Below are 14,969 nucleotides of genomic sequence, written 5' to 3'. Positions count from 1 at the left end.
CTCTCTCTCTTCCTCTTCTCCCTATTTTCTGTTTTCTGTTTTTTGTTTTCTTTGTTTTTTTTTATTCCCGACTTTCCCAGTATCCCGCACTCTTTGTCGTTGTATATTTTTTCACCCCCCCCCCTTATTTCCCCCTTTCCCTCAGAGGTACCAACATGATACAAGCATAGTCTTTTGAGTTGGTACCTCCACCTTTTTTTCCACAGAGTGTATATAAAGTGTATGTTTCTTTTTTATTTTTATTTTTTATTTTTTTTTTTTTGACATGATCGCGTTGCTATCTCTGTCTGGGTATGTAGGCCTATATTCTCAACGACTCGCATGTCAAATTTATTGTTTGTTTTTTTGTAAATTCTGTTGAAAAAAAAAAAGTGAAAATGAAGTATGAATTTGAATTTGAATTTATCTCTCTCTCTCTCTCTCTCTCTTTATGGATTTAGAATTACCTTACACACACATTCGCACACAGCAAGCGATGGACTCGCACACAGCGATCGGAGCGAGCCATAACTTGTATACAGTGGTATACCATCGATATCAATGGTATTGTTATGGGCGATCGTTAACGGACCGTTAACGATCGCCCCGTCACTGTACAGGCATGATAACCTGGAAACACATTAAACTGCACATTACTTGAATATGAGACCATTCTAAAGCAAATCATTTTCACACAGCAATAGATATATAATATACTCTGAAATGAATCCCACAAGTACTAGAACAATCAATACCCAGCATTCCCACTGATTCCCACTGATCAGTTGGTTACTAGCCATCCCCTTTAGAAAAAAAAAATAAATACAAGAACGCTAAGGTGGTATTCATGTTCATTGTTTATTGTAAGCACAATCTCACATACATCACTGGTTCCTGTGGTGCGTTCAAGTTTTGTACAGAGATTTAGAATTTTACCAAAATCCGGAACCTAACTTTAAAATCAATAATGGATTTAATTAAATTGTTTTATGCTTTCATATTCAAATCAACTCCAACTAAATCGTACCTTTTCAGCTATAATTCATATCAATGACAGTGTTATCTGATAGGCCTGTATAGTTTTCAAAGCATCAAGGATCAACAGTGGGAAATCCTTTTTTTTTTTTTTGTAACGCCTAGTATAACATACACAATGAGGACGTATAACACACCTTTGTAAACCAACAGAACTATAAAAAAAAAAAAAAAAAAAAACACTGTGGCGAATGGTTTGCCTTCGTCGTATCTCATTATTCTTCAAATAAAACTACGAAACGTCTTCCATAAGACTACAATTTCAAATGACTGATGATAACCAAAATATAACATTTTAGAAATCTGATTGCACAATCCCCAAATATATCAACTAGGTATAAATGGATGGCCTATTGGATGAAAAGAAATATGCTGACAGAAACTTCTTTGTGACATCTGTGCTTATTCTTTATTCTCTCAATCAGGCCATCTGTACCTAGTCACGATTAATTCTATTTGCGTAGTGATGAATTGCTTGTTGTTCCAAAAATGATCATGGGAGATCGGTCGTTTGCACGACTGGAATCGGTTGCCTCGTATCCGCTATTCTAGGTAATATTTCGAAAGTTGATAATTATGGTGATTGTTTCAAAACAGCCCTCCATTCCCTTTTATTTGAAGCAGCATTTGGTCTTTTCTTTGACTTAGAACCAGTTAAAGGGATTGTATAGTTTTGGTTGAGCCCTAACTTCAGGCTTCTAACATTTATCTTTGTGTGTGTGTGTGTGTGTGTGTGTGTGTGTGTGTGTGTGTGATAATAAGAAACCTCCTATGAAATGTGAAGAGCATGAAATTCCAAGAGGAATTAAACGTTTATTTGATAAGAAATGGCTGTGAAATGGCTAAGATATCCAAAAATAGACCAATCCTAATAAAAAAAAAGACCACCTTTCATTGCCATTGCTTTGTTTTAATTTGTTTTTTGATGTCTCATTCATTCCAAAACCGATTTTCATCAAAATCTTTGAATTCCTCTTAAAATGGTGTGCTCTTTACTATCATGAGGGGTTTCTTGATATCTCACGAAAAGTAAAAAGCTCAATCCTCACCTCCACCAATACTATAACTGCCCTTTAAATTAATGATGGAATCCTTCTTAGAGCATCGAAGTTCAGCTCCATTCATTTCCCTTCTCTGTTTCATCCAACTTGACCACTGCAATGTTATACAATCTATGCATGTCGTCATTTTTAATACTGCTATGTCCACTTCACAAACGGTGCTGATGAATCGGCTCAAAATTAACTTTAAATTTATGTCCGTGGTTACTAAAACGGTTACAGTTTGTTATTCCGAAGGTACGTTATTCCGAAGGTTCTTTGGTCCGAACGTTCGTTATTCCAAAGATTCGGTTTTTCCGAAGGTTCGTTTATAATCCGAAAATGTGATAAAGTTTGTTAATCCGAAGGTTCATTAATCCGAAAATGCAATAAGATTCGTCATTCCGAAGGTTCGTTAATCCGGAAATGAAACAAAGCTCGTTTTTCATTTTCAGATTAACGAACCTCTAGGTGTAGGGAATTTGTGTGTTTCGGATTAACGAACCTTCGGAATAACGAACCTTCGGAATAACGAACAGCACCCACTAAAACACGGTTGCTCTATGGCGCACTATAATAGACAAGTTCCACAAGCGTACGTATACACGTGACACCACAAATACGTACACATACACACACGTACATATTATACACACAAACACACACACGCACACACGCACACACGCCCACACACTCACACACACACAAACGTTTCTATGTGCACCTTGTAGGACAGCGTGTAGTTGCAGGTGCGCTGAGTTATGCATATTCATAATATAATCTCTCGCTTGGTTACGAATAAAAAAAAAAAGGCGCCGCCGGGTTGGTAAGATAGACTTGCGGGTGGCAATGTGGCAGTCTTGACCGAGTGAGGACAACCAATGAATTCGTGTAATTATAAGATTTATATGTTTGGAAAAAAATACATAGATAATATGTTTAAAAATTAAACTGTTGATAAATATCAATAATTAAATCATAGGCAAAAATAGAGATTATATAGTCCGGCAAAAATAATCGAAATTATGACTGATTGTCCTTAAACCCAAAACAATAGCAACAGCAATAACAACAACAGTTCGAGTATACGAATAATGACTGCTATGAGGGGCACAGTATACAAATAATGACTGCTATGAGGGGCACATTTAAAATTATGGGCCCAAGGTGATGTGAAATCCGTAACTATGCCCGAAGCGAAGCTGAGGGCATGGTTATGGTTTTCACATCACCGAGGGCCTACATAATTTTAACTGTGCCCCGAATATCAAGCAGTCATTATTTGTTTTATATACCGAGAATATAGAATCCGAAATATAGATACCAAAAATATATAGATTCTAGTCTCTTTTACAGCACTCGTAGCCAATGCTGATCGACAGCGCGGCGGTCGTATCATTGGTGCATACATGAGTGATCATCTACTGTATAATTATGTGTACAGTGTACGGGGTTGCGACAAATGTAGGTTGCGACCGTCTCCAAACGTATTTACAGGGCACAGTGACTGCTAGTCTCTTTTACAGCACGCTGATCGAATGCGCGGCGGCCGTATCATTGGTGCGTACATATGAGCGATCTATGTGTACGGGGTCGCGACTGTCTCCAAAGCTATTTACAGGGCACAGTTGATTTACCGTGCCCCGATGCCGGGCACAGTAAATCAAAAATGGGGCACAGCTATTTTCATGACTCCGCTTTTAACCAATCAGAGAGAGAATTCTATATATGAGGTATATAATTAAAATTATGGGCCCAAGATGATGTGAAAACCATAAAACCATGCCCGAAGCGAAGCTGAGGGCATAGTTATGGTTTTCACATCACCGAGGGCCAACATAATTTTAACTGTGCCCCGAATATTAAGCTGTCATTATTTGTTTTATATACCGAAAATAATAATAGATTCTAGTCTCTTTTACAGCACTCGTGATCAACGCTGATCGACAGCGCGGCGGTCGTATCATTGGTGCGAACCCCTAACAAAAAAGTCCTGTGGTACTCCCTGTGGTACTTGTCGGTACCACACAATGTACCACACACTTGTAATGTTACCACAGGAACTGTGTGGTACTGTACCACAGGCTTGTAGGGTACTCCCTGTAGTACTTGTCAGTACCACACAATGTACCACATAAATAAATGTTACCACAGGAACTGTGTGGTACTGTTTTACAGGCTCATGTGGTACTCCCTGTGGTACTGGTTGGTACCACACAATATACCACACAAATATATGTTAACACAGGAACTGTGTGGTACTGTGTCACAGGTTTGTGTGGTACTCGGGATGTACCACAGGGCAGTACCACAGGACATTACCACAGGAAAGTTCCACGACAGTACCACAAGACAGTATATACACACAAATTGTCCTGCGGTATTTTGGGATGTATACCACACAACAGTACCACAGGACAGTACCACATGAATTGTCCTGTGGTATTTTGGGACGTACCACAGGAGAGTACAACAGGAAAGTACCACAGGATAGTACCACAGGACAGTACCACACGACTTGTTCTGTGGTATTTTAGGACGTACCACAGGACAGTGCCACAGGGCAGTTCCACAGGACAGTACCACAGGAAAGTACCACAGGATAGTACCACAGGACAGTACCACAGGAATTGTCCTGTGGTATTTTGGGACGTACCACAGGACAGTACCACAGGATAGTACCACAGGACAGTACCTCACGACTTGTCCTGTGGTATTTTGGGACGTACCACAGGACAGTACCACAGGGCAGTACCACAGGACAGTACCACAGGACAGTACCACAGGAAAGTACCACAGGATAGTACCACAGGACAGTACCACACGACTTGTCCTGTGGTATTTTGGGACGTACCACAGGGCAGTACCACAGGACAGTACCACAGGAAAGTACCGCAGGATAGTACCACAGGACAGTACCACACGACTCGTCCTGTGGTATTTTGGGACGTACCACAGGACAGTACCACAGGGCAGTACCACAGGAAAGTACCACAGGGCAGTACCACAGGAAAGTACCACAGGACAGTACCACACGACTTGTCCTGTGGTATTTTGGGACATACCACAGGACAGTACCACAGGAATTGTCCTGTGGTATTTTGGGACATACCACAGGACAGTACCACAGGACAGTACCACAGGATATTACCACAGGACAGTACCACACGACCTGTCCTGTGGTATTTTGGGACGTACCACAGGACAGTACCACAGGGCAGTACCACAGGACAATATCACAGGGCAGTACCACAGGAAAGTACCCCAGGATAGTACCACAGGACAGTACCACACGACTTGTCCTGTGGTATTTGGGGACGTACCACAGGGCAGTACCACAGGATAGTACCACAGTACAGTACCACACGACTTGTCCTGTGGTATTTTGGGACGTACCACAGGACAGTACCACAGGATAGTACCACAGGACAGTACCACAGGGCAGTACCACAGGGCAGTACCACAGGACAATACCACAGGAAAGTACCACAGGATAGTACCACATGACTTGTCCTGTGGTATTTTGGGACGTACCACGGGACAGTACCACAGGACAGTACAACAGGAATTCCTGTGGTAATTTTTGATGTATACCACAGGAGAGTACCACAGGAACTGTCCAAAATCCCACAGGAAAATCATAATATTGTTCTATTCCACACAGAAGTACCACACAGCAAATTAAATTCGTAAGTACCACAGAAAAATGCTACAGGATATTCTTTTTTTTTTCTTAACATTTTATCCCAGAGGACTATCACATCAGGAGAATATCAAACAGCAGTACCACACAGGAGTACCACACAGGAAAATTGTACGGCAGAATCAACTGAAATTTATAACAAAAATACAAACAAAAAATCACATATTAATATTCCCCAATTAATTGATAGATGAGTTATGTTGTGAATTATAACAATTGATTTGCCATTACTTATCCTGTCCTATACTCCTACAGTATTACCTATTTAGTGAAAGTGCTGATGTAAAGCATGAGAAATTTCATAAGGACTTCTGTGGTATTCCTGTGGTACTCCTGTGGTACTCCTGTGGTACAAATTTTTACATAGCTCATGAATATTCATAAAAAGCACTCTAGATTTTAGAAAATACATATATGACTTAAAAAGTCAAAGTATTAATGATGAAACTTACTTTGAACATTATGAAAGATTGTCTAATTATGTTATGTTATTCCCAATATCATAGATATTGTTATGAAAGTGTAATTTCATATCTTGATAATAAAGTATAATCGAGTTAGTAACCATGCCTTAATGCTTTACGGATAGACGGCCATATATATATGTACTGAGAGGGTCGATGGCTACCTAGGAATAGAATATGACTATATAGATCTATTATAGGACTACATTGGCACTTGGCCATTAGACTCTCGTTTGAGGTTATATGTTAGGAGTAGGACAGGTTATTAAGTAGGGCCATGTTTGTCCTAAAATCCGTCACTCACCTATCAGAAATATTCCTAGAAATGTGGCTAAAAATATCCCAGATTTTTTTTTTCGATCTATCCTGTGTGGTACTCTCCTGTGGTACCATAGAAATGCTGTGTGGTACTGCCCTGCGGTAATGCTGTGTGGTAATGATCGACCTGTGGTACTGTCCTGTGGTACTGTCCCAAAATACCACAGGACAGTTCCTGTGGTACTGTTCTGTGGTACTAGTCCTGTGGTACTGCCCTGTGGTACGTCCCAAAATACCACAGGAATTCCTGTGGTACTGCCCTGTGGTACGTCCCAAAATACCACAGGAATTCCTGTGGTACTGCCCTGTGGTACGTCCCAAAATACCACAGGAATTCCTGTGGTACTGTCCTGTGGTACTGTTCTGTGGTACCGGTCCTGTGGTACTTTCCTGTGGTACTGCCCTGTGGTACGTCCCAAAATACCACAGGAATTCCTGTGGTACTGTCCTGTGGTATGTCCCAAAATACCACAGGACAATTCCTGTGGTACTGTCCTGTGGTACTGTCCTGTGGTACTTTCCTGTGGTACTGTCCTGTGGTACCGTCCTGTGGTAATTACCACAGGAGTACCACAGGACTTTTTCGTAAGGGACATTATGAGTGATCTATGTGTACGGGGCTGCGACTGTCTCCAAACCTATTTACAGGGCACAGTTGATTCTATGCCCCGGGCACAGTAAATCATGACGTCATTTTGATCAAAAATGGGGCACAGCTATTTTCATGACTCCACTTTTAACCAATCAGATGAGAGGAATCTATATATGAGGTATATACTCAGTACTGCAGTGGAGGCTAGGGGTTCAGCGGCGGTGCGGTGCGGCCAGCCGAGCTACTGTGCCTGCTGGGAATGGGGCAAACAGTGCTGGTCCCTGCACCGGCGCCTGTCCGCTACAGAGGCAGACCAGACAGGCAGGCTGTAGCTACGATTGTCCTTTTTATAGAAACACATGTTACTACTTGGTCCGATTGCTACCAGCTGAATAAAGACAACCTTTGACAGTACGTATCAGTTGCTTCTGGTTTAAATATATGTGATTGTGAAGCATTTTTTTTATTTTGTGCCAATTCTCTTATTAGATACATGTGAAGAGTGCATTGTTTGTTGGTCAGCGATGAACATGATGGAAAGTGAACCGCGTGCATGGGATTATGAGTGCTGAGTTGGAGCCAACTAATTACTTCAGCGACTAGCAGCACAGCATAAATTTATACAAGATCCGAATCGCTACAATAGTTATAAACACTAACAATGAAGACTATAGCATTTAAGAAAAGCCTAATAATTACTCAATCTTATGAAGAAAAAAAAGGGTTGCTAATATTAATAAACTGTCCTGTTAGAGACAGTTCACTGCCACCTGTTGTCTACCATAAATTTTGAAATATAATACTAATGGAGTGTCATCGGAAACGATAACTGTGTTTCCATATTCCCAAATACAGGCAAACCTGTCTATAGCAGCCACCCAAGGGAGACGGAAAAAATAGCCGTTATAGACAGGTGGCCGCTATAGATAGGTAATCCAACTTTGGGTTCATTGTTTACATGTACACGTATCATCGTTGTATCCTTACATGTACATGTATGTGTGTACGTATGCACACGTGTGTTTCATGCATTTAACCATGCCAGTGTATATGAAATTGTTGCACAGTAGTATGTATATATGTGTAATATCGTGATGATTATGACTGAATGAGGGATGAATGCAGTGGCGGCGATCGCTGAACGTTGCCCGCACGGCTACAAGGCAGAAAACACGCTGAATTATCGGCTCGGCTACGGCTCCATTTGGTTTTTGGCCGCTATAGACAGGTTAAAATCTATCGCCGGAGACAAAATTTGTGGCCGCTGGCCGCATTAGACAGGAGGCCGCTATACACAGGGTCTTTAACAGGGCTTTTCTCTCGGGGGATTTTTTCAGTGGCCGCTATAGACAGGTGGTCGCTATAGACAGGTGGCCGCTAGGGCAGGTTTGACTGTATTGTTAAAAGCATATACTTTGGTTGTCGAGCCTTTAAGATTTAGTGTCATTGATTTGGTTCTTATCAATAACATGTCAATTTATTTATTGAACGCCTTTTTTCTTTTGCTTACAAAGCGTGTTGCAAAGAATAAAAACACAGACACAAGAAATCACCAATAGACTTACAATACACTTACATCAGAATTGCAGTAAAGCAATGAGAATAACATTTTCCTGCACAAAACAAAAAGGACCGACTTAGATAAATGAGATTTTAATGATGTTGCGTGGGAGAATATTACATAGTTTAGAATAACCGATCCACTGAGTATCAATTTTTTTTTTTTTTAAATCAATGTTCACGAGGGTATTTAGATTGTCGTGATAAAGAATATGTTTGATTAATTGGATAAGCACACAAACGAAGGGGTGATTTGCAGTTGTTATGATTATGATATGCAATGTATGTACATCTATATAATCATATCTTATATTACTCTATAGTGATACTCTTTTTTCTTATATGATATATCCGAATCTTGTTTCTGAGTTTTCCGCATATTATCTTGTCACGTCTGTATTGTTCTAACTGACTGACTGAATCGCGTATTGTATCTCCGCTTTTGAAATTTATCACTTTGGTTTGTTCGTTCTCACAAATTCGAATTTGTCACCCCTGTTAGTTCTAAATTCAGAGCTTACTTTCTTTTTGTTTTTGTTAGAAGTTTTTCTTGTTGACTGATCGCAAGCTAGACTTCGAAGGCCAAGGGAGTTCGGATATCTAAAGCTTCCAACGTACCTTTCTGTCATGTAGAGTTGGCTGATTCCGCATGAAATATCATTATTTTTATTTTTTTTTTATATCAAGTGATACATTAATTTTAAACCATCAGTATTTATGGCATAGCCACATAACCAGTGTTGATTGCTTTCTAGACGGGCTGGATTGTCTCGTGTACCTCTGTGTCTTGTCGGAAGGGGATAAGACTCATGGAATGCATTGCTCAAAATTAGAATGCGTCACAATCGGATAAAGTCTCTTCAGAAAGTTTAAAGATATATAATTATGCAGTCAAACCTCAATTCCTACCATTCTATTTTTTTTTTCAATCAATTCGTCGGCGTTTTCACGAACCGACGCTATTTCGTTTTTGAGCGAAAATGCAATTCTGAGAAAATCGCGTTTAAAGATCTCACAAGTTTTATACAACGTTTTCAATGACTTTTCCTGTCTTTTGTGTGAAAATTTTGACAGGGTGATGAGAGTGGAAGTTGTTCTTCCTATCCATAGTGTAATTTTAGTGTGAATCCAAGAAATTTACGATATTTCTGTCTTCAATCTCACTGCGTCGGTTCGTAAATTCATCGTTTCTTGCGCGCACCATAGGTTATGTACTTAAGCGCGGGTCTCACGAACCGACGTAAGTTGTATTACGCCGGTTCGTGAGACCCGCGCTGTAGGGCCTGCACAATAGGTAACGGGCAATACGCGTGTATTTACGAACCGTCGCTATTTCATTTTCGTATGTGTTTACATACAAATACTATTAGGGCTATACCTGCTTATCAACAATAACCTTATTAATTGAAATTAATTGTCATGTAATGATTGTTGTGATGATTACAATACATTTAGTGATAATTAAGATGATAATACAAGCCAGTTTCTCTTAATTGTTCTAAAAAGCGTGTTGTCATTGTTTTCATCTTTATTTAGTATTGTTATTAGAGCTGTCGTTGATCGTTCCAAAGATTTCTTTGCCCCCTTTTTTTGTGGATATATTATTTAACACTTTTGCATGTGGACATCTATCATTTGGTAATACATGTACTCGGTATACTGTGTATCATATTTTTTACTTTTTACTGTTTTTTTTTTTTACTTTTTTAACTTACTATTTTATTTTTTCACATTATTTTTAATTCAAATTCAGTTCACTTCTTTCATAATAATTATGAATGTTTGTTCTAAGATGAAGGATACCGCTAAAAATTAGGAAAATACGTGCCAGTCAGTAATAATTACTTGCATTTACTCATCTTTCATACTCTTGCACTCTGTTATTTGTGACTTTTACTTTGTCACAATTTTTATCGGTGTCATTACTGTCATTTGGCTCGCATGCGAATTCACTCATAATTCCTCATTTTCCATCTTTCTCTATCCTGCTCAACAGATTCTATGATAGCTGCACTTGATATGAAAACATAAAACTCATCCTGCATGCACTCTTCGAAACTGATAAACTCCTAGAAATACAAAAATATCAACACTATCAGAATTTCAAGCTTCATTTTAAATATATAATAATGGTCATGTTTTATTATGCCTTTTGCAGCAATATATTGAAGAGGTACAATATGTAATCGAAGAAACATAGGTCCTCCATAAAATATCAAATTTGAATTATTCAGAGATGAGTAATGACAATGGGAAGGATAACAATTGTGGAAGAGCTCCATAAATCAATAAATAGGCCCTATCTAATGGCAAATGGAGATGGAATCAAGATTCAAGAATATGTGTAATTCAAGTTCATTATCATATCAGTTCTTGTGTGTTCACAAAAAGAGGAACACAGTTCGAACATGCACACCAAATCTTACATCGTACATTTACATCTATAGAGTGCGGACGGAACATATACAAGAGAAAGAATAACATTCTCAAATTAACATATCAAGCATAACTATGTATATGAACACACAAAGATGTTGCTGCATATGCATGAAGCTTGAGAGTGCTGCAACACCCATATGCTCAGATAAAAACTTGATGTATATCATACAACAGAGAAGATGTACTGCATGTACATGTAGTTACACTATTCACAGGACAGTAGAGAAAAAGCAAGAGAGAAGAAAAGGGTGTCTAAAATAGGTCGATGTAAGGAGTGCCAAGCCAATTAAGTCTCTAATAGAAGTCATACATATACATGTATAAGGAAACAAATTAATCACAACATAAATGATCGTGCTCCTGTTAACCAATAATTAGCATCTAAAAATGTGTGTAGAAAGCCCATAATATCAGCCTTTCGCCCCGTAGGCTTGTTACATAATTATGAGAAAAGAGAAATTTTGGCGACCCCCCTCCCTGTGAATCCTTAATTCACCAGTACTATAAACACATTCTGAGAATGTGTCTTAGTACATGTACTAGCAAATTCACAAGAGGGGTGGGGAAATTCGGCCAAAATGTGTGTGGCTAAAATAATTAAAAAGAAAGGTCATCAGCAAAACTACGGGGTGGATGCAGACGAATTTTCATGTGATGACTAAAAAAAATGCAGCTAAAGAAAGAAAAAAAAAAAGGACGGTGGAGAGTGGCCAAGGCTAATTTGACTCCCCTCCCCCCCCCCCACCAAAAAACAAACAAGCAAACAAACACCACTGTTTTACAGCACCTTTAAAGGACTCTTAATTTTTTTGTTTTTTAAAAAGAAACGTCTCGAAGTAAAGAATTCCTTATTGTAGGCGAAATGTAGACCGATACAGTGTATAAAGTGTCCATCCCAAGCTATTAAAGAAAAAAAAAACAGATTATGAATATCATTTAAAGCAAGAATTTCAGTGTGTTTAATCATCTTCAGTTGAGTTGCAAATGACATGTACATATTTAATAAGAGCAGTAAGCTTCGAAGCGCTCCCAAGCCCTTCTATATTTAATTATTCATGTGTAAAGGCAGTTCGAATCCCGCTTGGGCTGCCTGTGATTTTTTTTTTTTTTTTTTCACAGCAGCCTACAAACTGCACACTGCAGTTGTGTGTTTACTACGGATGGAGACAAATCAATAATCTATTATTTTAATATACAATGTTTGACATCCTTTTTGCAATCACTTTCTTTAATTGTAAATTTAGAGACATAATGAATTATTATTAAAAGAAATCATATTTATGTATTTTGTTGTGAGTTTGCATGGGAACATACACGTATCATTATTTACAGTTTTAGTTAAATGAAGAACATCTTATAACAGAACTGTCTGGTGATGGTTGAATAATTATGTCAATTTGTTATAAGTCCTATCAGTTACATGGAGTGCATGTTCCCATGTTTATAAGAATCATACGTGACACATTCAGAGTGGGTTGAAGACAACAAAATAATAAATAAAAGAATAAAGGAGAATAGAACTTAATCTGATTACAGCATCATCTAATATTGCCAATGTGCACTTAGAAATCTATCAAGATTTATCACAAGGTTATGATTACCACACAAAACCTTCAAGATTTATCATCATGAAATACATACCAATGAACACTTTAAAAAATCTAACATTCCATATCCACATGAAGCTTTCCTTGATATAAATGTCTCTCTGTAGTGTTATTAAAGTGTAGCAAAATTGTAATTACGACATCACAGAATGGAATGCATTGTTTTCACCTTCAATCTTACAATCTAGTTTCATGTTTCCACTTTACAATAACATTTCACTGTAGATATACCGTCCTTATGTTGTTGCCCTTCATCCCAATTTCTCCCTTCTATCCTATCTGTAGATTGTCCTCTTTCCTACGCCATTGTATTCACATTCCTTGATGATCAGCACGATGCTGTACTTTTTTTTCTTCTCTGAAACAGTCCAACTCTTCGCTACTGCATAGCATCAGTCATCTGAAAGAAAAGACAGAAATTAAGAACTTTCGATTAAAATCAAACATCATGATACAAGATACAACTTTCATTTTGAGAAAAAGAAATCAGCCAACTAAACTGTAGTTGTAATCATTTTGCTCTATTTATATTAAACATAAACAAAATGGTATACAGGATCAAAGAATGTCAAAAAAATACTGCTGTTCGTCTTTGATGCATATTCAAATTGTCTCACCTTTTACATATTTTAATGATGCAAGATCTTATGTCTAGCACTTAGTAAGTCTCATGTAGAAATTAAATTATTATTCACATGAATAAATCTTCATGTCCTTGTAAACAAGACATTGCTTTGAAAAAGCTGAATATTACTAACTGCATTTGGGAAACAGTCTACGACAATCAAACTTGGTTATTATCAGAGACTTTAACATCTTAATTAGACCTAGACTCTACATTACCATTGTATTCACATCCGTTGATGATGTACACGACCTTGTACTTTTCCGTTTCTTTTCTGAGACAGTCCTGTTCTTCGCTACTACATGGCACCAGTCATCTGAAAGAAAAGAAAGAAATTAAGAACTTTTGATTAAAATCAAACATCATGGTACAAGATACAACTTTAATTTTGAGAAGAAAAAAACAATCAGCCAACAAAACTGAAGTTGAAATTATTTTGCTCTATTTATATTAAACATAAAACAAAATGGTAGGCCTATGCAGGATCAAAGACTGTCAAAAAAATGCTGCTGTTCGTCTTTGATGCATATTCAAATTGTCTCGTCATTTACACATTTTACTGATGCAAGATATTATGTTTAGCACTTAGTAAGTCTCATGTAGAAATTGAATTATCATTCACATGAATATAAATCTACATGTACTTGTAAACAAGGCATTGCATTGAAATAGCTGAATATTACTACATGTACCTGCATTTGGGAAACAGTCTATGACAATCAAACCTGTTTCTTATCAGAGACTGTAACATCTTAATTAGACCTAGACTCTACATTATCATTCAGCTTTTAAAGGTATTAACCATTCACCTATAAAACACTGGCATTGTCATGTGCATCATATTTCTTTGATACTGCACATATTTTCATGAAGTCTGTGCAAGAATGCAAATGAAACACGTCTGCTGTTTGGTATTTATGAACAAAAAAAAATCACTAACCCGGAAGTCCTTGGCCTTAGGAATAACACGTGGCGAGTTAGTAGGAATTGACGTTAAAATAGAATAAGAATAGATCTACTAAATAGGCCTTTGCCTCATGAATGTCTGGTCTAATTATAGACTAAGTGAAGTCTAGACCTTTCACTTTTAAGTTACACAGAATTTATATTACTTAGATCTAGACATCTAATACTATTAGATCTTGGCAACTTTTGTCTTTGTGAAACGAAATTAACACGTTACGGATGATATTGCGGCGATATCCAACAGAATGACAGTACCACTACTACTGAATCAGTAAGTTGACATAGATAACTGACATCAACTGTAAGTTGTTAACGTACATTAGAGATGGCACCATATACAATAACCGGTGGCACTGACTCTGACAGATCTAACGACTACGTTTAGACTAACGTTAAAGAGTTAGACTCGCCATCTCAGTAAGTCGGCCAAAGACAAAGTCAATACAGGGCTAAGTCAGTGTTACTGTTATGTTAGGCCTAACAAACGTTAACGGTTACTCGGTTAGGTTAGGTTTACCAGGACTCAAGAGTCCTGGTTAAATCAGTCGAGGGACATTTCTTAGAAGTCCTTCGATCCCAAGAATAAAAAGGGTGAAAGAACAAACGGAAAAAAGGAAAGAAGAAAGGACAAAAGATTAGAA

This window comes from Diadema setosum, chromosome 19 (genome assembly GCF_964275005.1).
Source record: "Diadema setosum chromosome 19, eeDiaSeto1, whole genome shotgun sequence".
Classification (NCBI taxonomy): domain Eukaryota; kingdom Metazoa; phylum Echinodermata; class Echinoidea; order Diadematoida; family Diadematidae; genus Diadema; species Diadema setosum.
The sequence above is the reverse complement of the archived record's forward strand: the minus strand, read 5'-3'. Positions refer to the sequence as shown.